This window comes from Anser brachyrhynchus, assembly GCF_964034855.1.
Source record: "Anser brachyrhynchus genome assembly, chromosome: 1".
NCBI classification, from domain to species: Eukaryota; Metazoa; Chordata; class Aves; order Anseriformes; family Anatidae; genus Anser; species Anser brachyrhynchus.
The window spans coordinates 178,647,650-178,664,010 of NC_137694.1; the positions used below are offsets into that span (position 1 = coordinate 178,647,650).

The following is a 16,361-nucleotide window of genomic DNA, read 5'->3' on the forward strand; positions in this document are numbered from 1 at the left end:
TAATTTTAATAGTAATGAGATATGATCTAAAATTATTCAAATCCATAGTTTCAGTGGAACAGGGAAGATTCATGTTAAGAGATGTATTGTAGTTAGTCAAGGTATATTAGATGTTTTGTTTTATCCTTTCAATATTGTGAGCAAGAAACTAAAAACAAGATTGTTTGACAATGTATCAGAGAACAAAAAAACACCTGTCCCAAATACCTATAATTATTATTCTAACTCTCACAAAAATATTTTTGAGAACCTTTTTTTTGTAGCCTTACTGCAAACTATTTTTTTTTTTCTTGGGAGACCTATTCCCTATCCACAATCATGCTATGTTAATAAAAGCCATATCTTAGTGTCTTTACTGAAGACATACTCAGGTAAATGGTGCTCATAAGCAATAGATAGACTTCATTGTTAGCTATGACCCAGGGCTCAGAGAGATACTTTAATGCTGTCTGCCTCCATGGAGATCAGAGAATAGACTTTCTTCTATCAAGATTTCCCAAGCAATGATCATCATTTACTGTAGTAACCAGATTCAATTCAGTTTTATTTAGAAAAAAAAAAAATCAAAACCCATGCTTATATGACATAAAAAATAATAATAAAAATAATAAATAAAAAATACATAACAGAAAAGTACAGGAACTTAAATATATCTAAACCAAATGACCTTAAGTATATCCTTACCCAAAATGTTCAGAACTTAATTACGCTAGTCCCAGTAGCACTATTTGAGCTACTAAATAATAAGAAGGCATTTCTGGAGATAGAAATGGAATTGCAGGAGATGTTAAAAAGAGGACTTAAAATCAGATGTACCAAAGGAAGTTCTAGAGGGGAAAGTGGGAAGGGCAGGGGAGAGAAAGGAAGGGGAGGGGAAAAGAGGAGTGGGGTGAGGCCCTTTCCATAAGGAAATGGGAGACCTGGTTACCCAGAATATGGAGAAGGCTGAGGTACTTAATGACTTTTATGCCTCAGTCTTCATTGGCAAGAGCTCTGGCCACATAACCCAAGTTGCAGAAGGCAAAGGCAGAGACTGGGAGAATAAAGAACTGTCCACTATAGGAGAAGATAAGTTTCGAGACCATCTAAGGACCCTGAAGGTGCACAAGTCCATGGAACTTTACGAGATGCATCCATGGGTCCTGAGGGAACTAGATGAAGAAGATGATGTTGCTAAGCCATTGTCCATCGTATTTCAGAAAATGTGGCAGTCTGGTGAAGTTCCCACTGACTGGAAGAGGGGAAAAATAACCTCCATTTTCAAAGAGGGAAAAAAGGAAGGCTGGGGGAACTGCAGGACAGTCATTCACACCTCTGTGCCAGGCAAGATCATGGAGCAGATCCTCCTGGAAACTATGCTAAGGCACATGGAAAATAAGGAGATGATTGGTGACACTCAACATGGCTTCACTATGGGAAAATCATGCCTGACAAATTTGGTGGACTTCTATGACGGGGTTACAGTATTGGTGGATAGGGAAAGAGCAACTGATGTTTGCACTTGGCAACAAGGCCAAGTGCAAGGTCCTGCACCTGGGCCGCGGCAACTCCAAGCACAAATACAGGTTGGGCAGAGAATGGATTGAGAGCAGCCCTGAGGAAAAGGACTTGGGGGTATGGTGGACGATAAACTGCGTATGAGCTGGTGATGTGCACCTGAGACCAGAAAATCAACCATATTCTGGGCTGCATCAAAACAAGCATGGTCAGAAGGTCAAGGGAGATGATTCTCCCCCTCTGCTCTGCTCTTGTGGGAACCCACCTGGAGCACTGCATTCAGCTCTGGGGCACCCAGAACAAGAAGGACATAGACCCATTGGAGACAGTCCAGAGAAGGGTCACAAAGATGATCAGAGATCTGGAGCACCTCTCCTATGAAGACAGGCTGAGGGAGTTGGGGTTGTTCAACCTGGAGAAGAGAAGGCTCCAGGGAGATGTTATAGCAGCCTTCCAGTTCCTAAATGGGGCCTACAGGAAACCAGGGAGGGACTTCTTGTCAAGGAGTGTAGCAATAGGATAAGGGGGAATGGCTTTAAAATAAAAGATGGTAAATTTAGACTAGATATAAGGAAGAAATTCTATACCATGAGGGTGGTGAGGCACTGGAATAGGTTGCCCAGAGAAATTGTGGATGCCCCATCCCTGGAAGTGTTCAACGCCAGGTTCAATGGAGCTTTGAACAATCTGGACTAGTGGAAGGTGTCCTTGCCCATGGCAGGCAATTGTAGTTCAACCATGCTGGGCAGCAAAACTCCATCACAACTGCTCTCTTACTCTCCTTCCTCAAAAGAAGAGGGGGAGAAGGAAGTATAATGGAAAGAAAAAGGCTCATGGGTTGAGGTAAGGATAATTTAATTAAAAAGAAAAGAGAGGGAAATAAATAATAAAATAAAATAAAATAAAATAAAATAAAATAAAATAAAATAAAATAAAATAAAATAAAATAAAATAAAATAAAATAAAATAAAATAAAATAAAATAAAATAAAATAAAATAAAATAAAACAAAACAAAATAAAATAAAAAGGAAAAGTCATGCAGAAGCAAAGAGGGGGGAAAAAAACAACAACAACAACAACAAAATTATTCTCTACTTCCAATCAACGAGTGGTGTTTGGCTATGTCCTAGGAAGTAGGGCCTTAATCAATACATGTTGTGTTTGTTTGGGAAGACAGATGTCTTCATAACAAGAGCCCCTCTCTTCCCCCTTCTCCAATCCCTCTCCCAGTTTTTACTGCTGACTGTGACGTCATATGGTATAGAATATTCCTTTGGTCAGTTAAGGTCAGCTGCCCTGGCAATGTCCCCTCCCCACCTCTTGCTCACCCCAGCCTACTGGCTTTGGGGGGGGGGGGGGGGGGGGGGGGGGAAGGTGGACAGCCTTGATACTGTGCTAGCGCTGCTCAGCAACAGGTGTGATACTGTGCTGGGTCTGTCTGGGATGGAGTTAACTTTCCCTGCAGCAGCCCACACAGTGCTGTATTCTGCACTCATAACTAGAACAACACTGGTATCACTCCAGTGTTGTGTCTATTGCTGCATAGTACTGGCACCACATCAGGGCTCCCTCCAAGCCCCCAAGAGCCAGCAGGCTAGGGGTGGGCAAGTGATGGGGAGGGGACATCACCAGGGCAGCTGACCTAAACCGACCAAAGGGATATTCCATAGCACATGGTGTCACAGTCAGCAATAAAAAGGGGGACTCTGGTGGGGGAGGGAGCTGTCCTCCCAAACAACCATTACATGTTTTGAAGCCCTGCTTCCCAGGACGTGGCCGAACATCGCTCTTTGATAGGAAGTAGAGAAAAACTTTCTTTTTTTTTTTCTTCTCCCTTTTCCTTTTAATTAAGTTATCCTTATCTCAACCGTTGAGCTTTTTGTGTTGTATTTTCTCCCCCTTCCTCTTTGAGGAGGGGGGAGTGAAAGAGTGGCCGTGGTGGAACTCAGCTGCCCATCCAAGTAAAACCACCACAGATACCAATGTTGTTCTAGCTACAAATACAGAGCACAACAGTGTATGGGCCACTGCAGGGAAAGTTAATTCCATCCCAGCCAAACCCAGTACAGGGGTTTGGAACTAGATAATCTTTAAGGTTCCCTTCCAACCCAAACCATTCTATGATTCTATGATTTTTTTTCATAAAGATTATCTAATTTAATCAGACATATATCAAACTCTGCTGTTGAAGAAAAGTCAGACTATTGCTTATTGGAGAAACTGAGGCATAACCACTCCATGTAAACAGTAATGTAAAAAAAAAAAGCAATTTTGCTTGATTATCTGACAACCAGAATAGATTAGATTTAACCCTAGTCTCAATCTGAGTTAGTCCTAATGTTTATCTGAAACCCCTCTCTTTGACCACAAGCTGTCTTCAAAATTAACACCTCAGAAAGTCAGATATGTTTTGGGCGTTGCTTCACTTAACATTATTTTGGACAATTGGAAGCGGATATATATATATATATATATATTTCACCTCATCCTCTATATTGATAATTGTGCTCCATAGTCATCTGCTATTATTCAGGTCCCTAATGAGATCTCAGATCCTCACTTCATATCGTATAAGCAGCGTAGACCTGGTAAGCAGCAATGAAAGAAGGGGAATGGGAAGACAAAGGAGAAAGGGAAGAGGAAGGGGGTCACTAGCAATGACAGAAATATGATAGCATTAGATGAGAGAAATTTTAAGACGACTGAAAATGTCAATATGGTTTGGATTGACACAACCATCAAAGGTATTTTGTTGGCCTCATGATCTTTTGAAAGTAGAAGAGTACTCAAAGCCTTAGGCAAGTAGTTTAAATTTGTTTGAAGACAGAAGTTCCTCTGTAAAATATAGTTCTTTCTCTTCAAGGTAAATCTGTTAATATCAGTAGTTAAAGAATCTCAGATGATTTAGATGTGCAGCCAAACTTTTCTGGTCTGCAAAACTGAGCCTCAAATCTTATGAGGAATCATATGGTAAATTAAGTTTCCCTTCAATACTGAAATTACCCTGTGGGCTGCAAAATTTCCAGAGGGGCACATGCAGAAGTTGGATACCAGCTGACTGCAGATATATGCAGGACATTGCCATGAAATGTTAGCTTCTGTCTCACCAATGGGATAAAATAGTACAGTCTTAAGCTTGAGGAAGAGGAACTGCAGCTGGGTCCACAGTCCAGATTCAGAGTGGGCCTTAGCTTAATTTAGAAATTGCTGATAATGTGGAGAAATACATTGGATTTGGAAGGAGAAGGATCTCTCTTGATTGCATGCTTCAGTATTAGCTGGAAAAAAAAAAAAAAAGTTTAGATCTGGTCATATCCTGCACTGAGATTTTTCCATTAACCCTGCTTAATTCCTAGTGGGAAAAAAAAAGAGTCTACTGCAATTCCCCATGAAATTTCCTATGAGATATTGAAATCCTGATGTGCTTCAAGTTCTGCATGTTCGAAATGGGACAGTAGAGTGTTACCAGAAGGATCTGGTCGCCTTATAGATTTATCAAGACTGTTTGTCAGATGAGTTGTGTTAACTGACTGCATGCATCCTGAAAGTCTGCTCCAGTTATGAAATAAAACTACAAATGTGCTTTAAGTTAATGTTTTTAGCTCTCCTGACAGACTGAGATCAGATCTTTAGTTAAAAAAGTCTTTGATCTGGCTTCAGAGAACCAGGATTTTCCTAAGGCAATGTTTCACTTTAAACAACAGCATATATTTTTGTATGTCTGAAACTCATACAGTAGTTTTGATCTGCATAAACATAGGATCATTTGAAATGACCTAAGCTGTCCCACCTGTACTCCAGCTGCCCTACCTGTAATCAAGCTGCCCTTCCAGAAAGGTTTTTTAACTAAATGACTTACGTGGTATCTCAGACGTTCTACGGTATTTCAAACAGTAATGGATTCCTTTCTTTAGGTAAGTAAGTCAAGTCTTTAAAGACTGAACCTAGCAAAAATGTGAAACAGAGACTATGATCAAAGTCAGTATTTTCTTCCTTCATATGAGTTTATTCCCTCCATTGTCGTACAGATGAAGGAGCAGAATGCCTAACATCTCCAGAATGGAGATGCTACTGATGCATATGAAATAATATTTCATGTCATGCCTTTGTAAATTGTGTCTGCAAGAATTTAAAATACAGTAATGTCATTTAGGTTTCTATTGTCGCAAGTCTTAGTGCTTTTTTGGAAGGTTAGCTTCCCCCCCCCCACATACACTACCTTGTTTTAAGAAAAAGTAAAAGGTATTTTATCAGGATGAAAACAGTGAAAAATAACCTTGGTGTTCCTGTAACAATACCTGTAAAACAGCTGGCCTAATTCTGTAGTGTTTTGCACTATGTTTAATCACATACATAAGTGCAAAGTTGGATAAATATCAACCACCTCAGAATGACAGTATTTTACACCCATGTGGCAATTACTCTGCATCAACATAAATGACAATCAAGGCAAAAAACAGCAGAAAGTCTCACTCTATAAATAATTATACAGTCTTAAAATTATATCTATCTTTGATAAAATAACTGCACTGCAGAGCAGGTCTGTTTAATAATACAGAACAATTTCAAACAAGAATTATTTCCCTCCTCAAAAACAGGTGAGATCTGAAGACTCTACAATTGAGCTATACATTGGCTTTAACAGATTAAGTGAAATTTCCTTCACTAAATATTTAAGAATATTATATATATGAACTAAATGAAAGAAATTAGAAGTAAATATAAAATTTCTGTCTGTGAAGTAATTCTTATTTCTTTGTTGATAAAAATACCAGAGATGATAAATCTGTATTTAAATGTGAATTGTTATATATGCTTATTTTGGAAATATATATCTAATATATAAACGTGTACATTACAAGCATATATGTGTATATTTCCTTCTTTATTTTTAAATAGTTCACTTTTATTTTTACATTTATCAACACTTTATTCCATTTTACTTTAAAAAAAAATCAAAGCAAAGTATAGTTTTGTTTGCACATGAAATCTTCCATTTTATAATCTGTCAGGGTGGAATGGTTTGACCATTTCTAAAGTATTTTTCCAAACTGGGTATGAAAGTAGATTTGTGAACCAAGCAGTGTGTTTCATTTATGTAAAGTAGCAATTTTGGAATGAGGAAGATTAACTGAAATATTGTTAGACAGTTATTAGATTATCCTCTTCTGACCAGAGAAGGTCACTCTTCACTCATATCCAGTTTGGAAAACTGAAAAGTAACTTTTAAACAGGGAGGAAGACAAACTCTTCTTATCTCTTTTGTGCAAATATACCTTTCAGACTCTTGTTGATCTTTGGTTGTCAGCAGGTGGATAGAGTTTACATTTTTTAATATACTTTTAAAATAATGATTAAAAAGAAGAGATTTCCAGAGATGTAATGAGCAAGGACATATTGGGAGGGAATGGATACAGACAGTGAACTGAATTTAAAAGTTTAAATAGGTACTGAGGATGGTAACTTCTAAAATTGCTCTAACTAGGACACTTGCCTAGAGCAACAGCAACATAACATAACTTGAAATAGAGCAGGAAAACAAACAACAACACCAACTACAACAAAAATAAATAGTATTTGAGTTTTCTGTCTAGTAGACAGAAAATTGAAGGTCACTAGCAAGTGTCACAACCTCATCTCAAAACATCAAGTGAGATGCCATGTAACCAAAAGAAAGACTACACCACTGAAAGGTTCTGGTGAATGTGTGACGGAAAAATATTAAATGGACAAACTGTGCTAAGACTATTATTGTCTTACATATATTTAATTCTCAGTATTCATTCAAAATGTTTTATTTTATTTCATTGGCTAATATAGTTGATTTAAGGTTTGGACTCACTGAAGGGAAAAAAAAGAATCTATTAAAAAAACACTTTTTTTTTTTTTGAGTTTTTAGTGTTTGCTGTCTGTCAATCTGTGTTAGAATAAAATCAAAATCTCCCTCCATTTGGGTAAATCAAATGTATAAGGCATGACCTCTACATATCCATTGTGATTTACAGACTGGAGACTACAACACAGCTCAGATACAATACCCTACATTATAGTCACCCAACATTAGCTGGGATTAATCTGACAGTTCCTGTTTTCCCTTTGAGAAGTGAATTAACTTTTTAAATTAAACAATCATTAGACCAGAAGATAGCTGAGAAATAGACTGATAGAACATAGGTAGCCAAGAAATTTGGGATAGAATAATTCATGTTCATATTGCTGACCTGAATTATACCTGATATTCAGACTGAGCAATGAATTAGTAACAGTTCTAAAATGGGGAATCTCTCACATCTAAGATATTCTATCATTGACTCAAGAAAACTTTACTGAGCTACATAAATATCTTCTTTTTTCTTACCATTGAGAATGTTTTGCTATCTACTGTTTCTAACCAGGTTGTTAAATTTCTTGAATCTATTTCATCTTACACAAATACTGCTGTATAAAGATTCACTTTTGCAAGACATTTCCTTTCAAATCTAAATTGTGAAATTTCTTTTGTATTCTGTGATTTTTTTTTCTTCCTGTGGAAAATATCAAATACTTCTTTGAAGATTTTAGCAAAGCAAAAATCAATATTTATGTGTAACACTAAAAATGAGCAAAACAATAACAATAAAATCTGTAGAATAAAAGATGTTGTCTATTCCAAGCATATTTTTTTGTTCCAGGAGGAGATGTAGATATTTCTCAGTTATCACATCTTGAATTTCAATAAGTAGAGCTAGAAATGATGACAGGCTGATTTAATGCAGAAGGAAACAAATAAAGGTTTAGTTGTATTTTTTAAATTCACTCCAAATTAACTAACTTAAATTTCTTTGAAAACTTTCAAATGTGCAGATCCAGAATCAGTCATCTACAGAAGGGGAGGAATATAAAGCTTTTTAGTGTTGTAGTATATATCTGAAGAGATAGAAGAAACACACATGAACTGTAGCATTTTTTCCTGTTTATATACAGGACATCAATGTCACTGGAAGTTGCAGACCAAGAAAGCAGTACAGTCATATTTTGTGTATTTAGTTTGCAGAAAGATATCATTGTGCCCCATCTGCCTTCGTAGTTTAACCCACAATAATCCAAGTGGTATAAACCATGTGGTACTGTTGCGGTTTAACCGGGGCAGGCAGCTAAGTACTACACAGCTGTTCACTTATCCCAGGTGGGGTGGGGAAGAGAATTGGAAAGGTAAAAGTGAGAGAACTCGTGGGTTGAGATAAAAACAGCTTACTAGGGAAAGCAAAAGCCACATATGTAAGCAAATTAAAATAAAGAATTTGTTCGTTACTTCCCATCAGCAGCCACTTCCAGAAGAGCAGGCTCATCATATATAATGGTTTCTATGGAAGACAAACACCATCACCCTGAACATCTCCCCCTTCTCCTCAGCTTTTTTTTGCTGAACATGATGACATACGGTAAGGAATATTCGGTCAGTTTGGGTCACCTGTCCCAGCTGTGCCCCTTCCCTCCTTCTTGTGCACCCCCTGCCTCCTCGCTGGCAGGGCAACATAAGAAGCAGAAAAGTCCTTGACAGTGTGTAACCACTTCTCTACAACACCTAAAATATCAGTGTTCTATCACTGATTTTCATCAAAAATCCCAAACACAGTATTATACAAGCCTATACAAAGAAAATTTACTCAATCCCAGCCAAAACCATGACAAGTACTGAGCAGGAAAAAAAAATTAAAAAAAAAAAAAAAAAATTAAGCATTTTTCGTAATGCAGTTTTCTAAAGTAATAAGGTAATCATTTCATATGTTTGCCATTCTGTCTGCCAGTGTAGTATTAATTAGTTTTGGAAGAATTTACTAATTTCACCTTTACCAACTAATACGTGATTTTATTCAGCTGAAATAGCACATTCTATGTATGTAGCTAATGCTAACAATAAGTGACACACCATTTAATTTTAGATGCAATGTAAGATAGGTGTAGTTAATTACATTGTGGGAGTGCTATTCTCTTCAGTAATTACAAAAGAAGACTAGATGTTAGATCTGACAGCTTATACAAGGCTAAAGTTAGGTAAGAAGACTCCAATCCTAAATAAGGAGATAAAAATACATAGGGCACCATCTCCAACCCATTCATGAAGCCATCCTTTATCAGCAGCTATAGAACACTAACACAACAAAATTTGAGCACCATGCTCTCAAAATCAGTATATTCATTTATTAAGAAAGTTGACATTTTGAGATGAGGGTACATGCCAATCTCATTTTGCTGGTGACAGGTGGTATAGCAAAAGGCAGTGACCACAAGCTGCAGCTTACAAGGTTCAGACCAGAGACAAGGAAAATCCTTTCCATTAGGAAAATAGTGAAGTAATAGACCAGACTGTCCAGAAAGGTTGTGGAACCCTTCACCTCAAAAGGCTTCAATACTTGGTTAGACAAAACCACAGCTGACCTCATCTTATCTTGCTTCATGTGGGAAGTTGGAAGAGGTGACTCCAGAGGTCCCTTCCAGCCAACATCTCTATTGTTCTACAGTCATTATTGAGTTTGGCCTAATTTTGTATAGATATGTCTTATCTGTAATATACAGATAATATGCAAATAATAAATACAATATGCAAATGTAAACCTTTTTATGTTTCACAAGGGTTGATTTTACATTTGATGCAAATAACCAAAAAGAAAATACAAGGAACAAGAAACAAATAAAGAGACACTTTGACTATATTTTTAGGATGATTTTCTGGACTTCTTGCAAAATCAGGGAGTAAGAAGAGAGTTCAATGTCTGCTTCAGTAGTGTTTGTTGGCACTGCCAGGGGGACTGCAGGTATTTTCTTCACCAGTGTGAGTACTGAGTATCTTCTCAACAAGGTCACCTCTGCTGACTGGAAGAAGGAATAAGGGGTAGCTCCCACTCTCATCCATATCACAAACTTCTGCTGGGGTTCATTCTAGCCCACCACATAAAGTTATTCCTATTTCTCATCAACAATTCTGAGATCAACCAACCTGGAGAAGCTTTACTTCCTATAGATCTTGGGCTCAAGATGAGTATCCATGTAGATCTACTGAGAGAAAAGAAAGACTGCCTCTTATATATAAAAATATTATATATATAATAAAATAAAATATTTAAAAAAATATTATTTATATAAAATATAAAAATATTTTCAATTCTTTACCTACCTGTTGCAAGTTTTTGTTTTGTTTGTTTAAATTGGTTAGGAGACTCAAAGTAATTAGGAAAAAAATCTGACAGTCTTTAACACACAGAAAAAAAAAGAACTAACGTATTAGTTGTTTGGTTTCTTTTTCCACACCAATGTCATAGGTTTTTTAAACACAGAATAAGTTCTTTTTGGTCATGTCTTCATTCATATTACAGCATGTTTTTGTCTTCCCATTCACAGATTCAGCCCTAGGCCTCCAGCCCCACAACTGTCACATCCACCCACACAACTATCTGACATTACTGTACAGTTCTTGTTCTTGCCATAAAGCTCTGCATCTCTTCCATCTCCCAACACACCACCCTTGATTCTCTAAATATTCTTCATGATTTCTCATTTATCAGATTTATTTCCTTACAATAGACTTTATTTTGTTTGTTAGTGCACTTCCTTTTCATACCGTGTTGTACTTTCTTTTCGATATCATTATTAGACCAGACTCATGCACTGTTCACTGAGTCTTGCTTCTCTATTCTTCTCCCTATTCTTCTCCTCCTCATCTACCTTCACTTCCCAGCAGGAGAAGGGTATAGGAGCCATTTTCCTCCCCCAGCCTTACCAGAGATTCAGTACACCTCCCATTTCTCTCCTCCCTCTGCTAATGACCAGGAAGTGAGACGAACAAGATTGACAGTCTCTGAAGCATGGAAAGTGCCATCTGTGCTTTGTAGATTGAAAATCTCATTAGTCTCACTTCCAGCCAAGTTGTGCACACAGAACAGAGCAACCAGGGTAAGGAAAAGTGCAGCTAGAGGGAAGGGCATGACCATGAGGGAACCATAGCAGCCACCTAGGTTAAAATGCAAATAATGGAGACAATACAAGAAGATAAAGCAGCAGGTAGAGAGAAGGCTTACTATCCCACTTCATCCTTCCACCTTGCTGCCAGTTTTTCCACAACACATATCCAAAGGTAATGTCTAGTCTAGATGTACAAAGATAATTAGGTTTTGAAGTCCCACTACTGACTGATAATACCTTCCTGACCAACTGACCAACAAAAAATTCTTGCTGTTTTTTTTTGGGGGGGGTATTATTGCCACAACAGGCAACTCAAGTTTTATTTTTCTGTGTGTATTGTCTTCCATGATGGAAAAGATGAGCATCTGGGAACCTACCTGCTCTCCAGGGCTGTCAGCAGGCACTATTTCCTGCCTCTCTGCTTGGGATCTTCTATCTTGGGGCATGGCTGAGATGATGTCCAAACAGGACAAGGCTCCTGCTGTAGACACATTTTACACAGGAGCCTAGACCTAAGACAACTCAGGTAGGAAAATAAAACATGCCTCTGTGCCTCATGGGGCAACACCTAGGTATCTCAGGAGATTGCAGGGAACACCACCCTTTTTTATTGTGTCCCTGCCTTACTTCTACAACAGCATGTCTTGAGTTTAGCTGCCTGCCTGTTCTGAATTCAGTTTCTGCCTGTGTCTACACATGCCTGCCTTTTTTGCATGAAATGTATTCATGTTTCCCTTCAGGTTTCGCAATACCAGTGACCAAATTCTTTCAGCACTCCAGTCCTACTGCTTTTTACAGGTGTAAGTATGAATGTACAGATTCTTGCTTAGGTGATCTCCCTCTGCATGAGGCACAGCAGCAGCAGCAGCACATCGCTCCCACCAAACCTTTTCCCTGCCTGCCTGCCTTGAAGGCATCTCAGAAGCACACAGAGGCAGGGCAGGAGTCATCAGAACACAATGTGCCCTGGCTGTACTTACACGGACAGACTCTTCAGCAGCCTGTTGCCAGCTGGTGCATCAGCCCCACAGCCATCATAATTTTTGCAGAGGCTGGAAGCATACTGAAGAATCAGGAAGGCCATAATCCAAATGCACTAGCTGAAAAAAAAAAAAACCAAAAAAACAGTATTAAAGATGGAACCAGGCTGTTCTGTGCTAAAATTGAATTTCCCCCCAAAGTCCTATCTTTCTCTGTATATTTCTTATGGGCTTATAACTGTCATCACAATTATGTTTCCACTGCTTTGCAATGCATATGCTAATAGTGTCTCTGCAAGCATACCTGATAATTCTGGTAGAGCCTTGCAGCCTCAGTCTGTATTTATATATTCATTCTCATTTATATTTTTCCCTTAATCCTTATATTTCTTTTCTGTATTCTTTTATTAAAAATGAAACAAAACTGCAGAATTTTTAAATCTTACATCCTTCTTTTTCCTTCCTTGTGTTTAAAATGAATGGATGAAAGAAACACAGAGAGAAACGGATATCTTCTGTCTTAGAAGCATCAAGTACAATGTCAGTGCTTATACAACTCCCCCCACCCACTCTCCAAGCTCAGCATGTATCTACTAGGCAACATCTCAGGTTGGTGGAGGAAAATGGCAAGGGCAGTTGAATATTATGTGGATCAGCAACAAAGACGCTAACAACCAGTGCCTCAATAATTTGTTAGATTCGCAGACTGAAGACAGCACCATTGATGCACAGTACCCTACAGAGCATGACAATAGCATGCTCTGCTTCACTCCAGCCTGAAGAACCTTACAAATCAAATATCATAAAAGTTCTCAGTGTCATTAAGAAAGATAAAGAACAAGGCTGCTGAGGCAGGGAACAGCCCTCTTTCAGGCCCAAGGATTTTATCTTCAATTTTGTTGACTGGAATGTTGCACATGAGATTTTTTTCTTCAAGGGCGATCTCACAATCATCTGAAACAACAGCAAATCAGCCTTTCTATCGTTTAGTCTCTACTTTCCACTTCATCCCTTGCACTCTTTGTTGTTTTACAAACCCATTTTAAATTGGATGTGCTGAGAACAATCTCATACCTGTCTTATTTGTAACCCCAATAGCAGATCAGCTGCAAGTCCCAACAGAAAGATAGGATCACCAAATGTCAGAGATCACCTGTGTACTGCAGGACTGCCCAAACCAGCAAGCTCTTGAATATGTTTTGCATCCTCCTGTACACTGCATCTTCTTAAGGAGCTTTTTGGGGATTCTGGCATTCCCTGAGAGACTTGGTATTGTGTGAGAACATCCTGTTGATGAAGCCATAAATCAGAAGAGAACTGAAGGATAAGGTAAGTATCTGTGATTCATCACCAACAGTATAAGGTGTAAGAGTTTATCACTAGCAGTGCAAGAGTTTTAGGTGCATCCATGGATTAGAAGATGTTTTTAAACAGGCTTCTGAAACCTTGTCTGAAATACGTAAGGAGAAATGCAAATATGCGTTATCTTATTTTGTCCTCACTACATGCTTGACACTCACGAAGTAGCTGTCGTTCAGAAACTGCGCTGTGAGTTTGTGTAACGTTATTGCAAGGCAGGGCACCATGCTGACCAAATGCGGTACAGGACACTATACCACAATACATATGACCATAGCTAGACATTTACAGTCAGTTCAGCATGCTGGGAAAAATATGTGTATTTGAATGCACTTATCTGTGCAGACACACCTTCAAGTGCATAGATCCTACCAAATTACAATTTAGAAATGATTTAAGAGAGCCTGAATCAAGCTTAGAGTAATAATCATCACTGCTGTGATTAATGAGAACCCAGTGTTTTAGAAACTGGCAGTATTCAATCACCAATCAAAATTGCATCAGGCATTTATTCCTATGAATACAAATACATGGATGCCTGGCTTCACAGCTGGTGCAGATTGGCTTAGCACCATTGACTTCATGTAAATAGGCTTTAACTAGGCCAGCTGAGGAACTGGCTGTGAAATCTCTGGCTTACCCAAAATGTAGGCCCTGTTTCACCAGGAGAGGAAGCAAAAGCCATCTAGGTTTCAGATAAGTATGAATAAAAAAAGTAGGGAATAGTTTTATTTTTTTTAATCACTTTGGCTGTTTTAATGTGTGGCATGCTATGAAGTCTACCCCAGGAATACATACCCCAGTACACAAGTTACCAAAAGGTTTTCCTGTTACTCCATGTATGTTTCTTTGTGTAAGCATCAGCTACAAAAAAACATGCAATATAAAAAAAGATGCTTTTGAGCACATGTTGTTCAAAGCTGAGTTCTTATTTGATGATTGTGTTTTTAGTGGTAAATCTTTGAAACAAAACCTACCTTGCCACCAGCTCCCCTCACTTACAAAGGGAAAATGAATGCCTAAGGCAGAAACCCCACCCAGATGTAAGCACAGCATCCTTCTTCCAGAGAGCCCTGGGAAGTTGGTACCTCTCCTCTCCATCAGGCAATGTTTCCTTTCATTTTTCTACCCACCTAGACAATGCAATCATTATACTGATATGCAGCAGGTGCTATTTGGAAGGGAGATAAATTGTGACTTTTCCTCTGAGGGGATAAGACAAAATGCTCTCTGGGCTAAAACTCTTCCTTTCCAGAGATCAAGGGGACCACAGCTGTGCCTAAATGGGGACTGTAAGCTGAGTGGGTGGTTGAAGACGTTTTTTCTTGTGCCCTTTGTAACAACACCCACAAACAGCTCAGAGCACATCATCCTTGTTAAATAGTTATAACCAGTGATAAAAACAATGGCAGCATCTATTTCTTTCACTTTAATTTTCTGAAATAGTAAATACTGTTATATTTAACCATGATGCAGCTAAAGCCTGTAATTCCTTTTCCCACCTGCCATCTGTCTTTTCTCCTGTCAATCCTCTTCCCTTCTCCTCACCCCATCGCTACAGGCAGTGCTGTTTTGCAGGTAGCTCAGAAGCTTTGAAGTTTTCCATCAGAAAGCTGATTATACAAACATTAGTATATCTGCAGCTTTAAAGCAGGTGGATCATCTTAGAGTATCTTACTAATTTTTCAGAAGGTTTTATACTGTTCCTTTTTCAGTGGGGATTTTTTCTGAGATTATTAAAAAAAAAAAAACGGAAAGTTAGACTGTCAATAAAAACTTTTTTGATGCAAGTGGTATACTGTGACAGGATGTCGTATTCAGATCTAGACTGCACCTATGCATTTGCTATAAATACCAATTTTGCTAATGTTTTGAATAGCAAGTAATTGAAGGTTTTTTTCACCTATTGTACTTGGAAGAATAGCAATGTGAATAAAATTTCTGAAAAGATTTTATCCATATTTCTTGAAGGAAATAATAATAACAACGTGAATAACTTCCCTTGACAAAGGTTTAGGAAGTAGACAAGGATTTTTTATTGGTGTGTTGGGTCGGATTAATTGTTATGGTTTTTTTAATGGAAATATCCTTTTAGTTACACTCCCTTATGTCAGGATGATGCCTGTGCTGTTGTTGTTGTTGTGGGGAGTGTGGTTCTGAAAGTAATATTATTCCCAAACTACACAGACAATTTTAATGAATAATATGTTTTGAAATAATTATCTTTACCTGGATCTTTTCTAATGTGTTTGAAAGCTTCTGCTAGCCCTCATGCTTATTGTTTCCTGGAAGGTTTATAATATATTGGGAAGATACTATCTATATGAAGATACATTTAAAATACTTTTATCAAAAGCACTCTGGTTTATTAAATTAGCCTTTACAGAGGAAATCATACCATACAATAAATGGCAACACCATGTAAAACAAACACACCAAATATCCAAAATCGTAAAGACAACTAAAACTGTGATTGTTCTCCTGCTTTACTGCTTCCTAAGGCCTAATAACATCTGGGATCACATGTCTTAAACAACGCAGTAGTCCCCTAGACTGACTAAGCCAGATCCTCAAAAGTATCCAGG

The 16,361-nt window shown here is 38.0% G+C and overlaps 2 long non-coding RNA genes across 4 annotated transcripts; one reads left to right on the top strand and one right to left on the bottom strand.

Annotated features, from left to right (window-relative positions):
- Positions 1-7,337: 7,337 nt before the first annotated feature.
- On the bottom strand, positions 7,338-15,359 carry LOC308188552. 3 transcript variants are annotated; one of them, XR_013945567.1, is made up of 5 exons: positions 14,754-15,359; positions 14,575-14,640; positions 13,571-13,704; positions 12,418-13,371; positions 7,338-10,534 (listed from the first exon to the last, which is right to left on the bottom strand). It is a non-coding gene; the product is annotated as an uncharacterized lncRNA (long non-coding RNA). The 3 variants fall into 3 exon arrangements; XR_013945565.1 differs by lacking the exon at positions 14,575-14,640 and having other exon boundaries at positions 12,418-12,537; XR_013945566.1 differs by lacking the exon at positions 14,575-14,640.
- Positions 11,390-12,423, top strand: LOC308188553. Its single transcript, XR_013945568.1, has 3 exons — positions 11,390-11,609; positions 11,795-11,963; positions 12,178-12,423. It is a non-coding gene; the product is annotated as an uncharacterized lncRNA (long non-coding RNA).
- Positions 15,360-16,361: the final 1,002 nt, after the last annotated feature.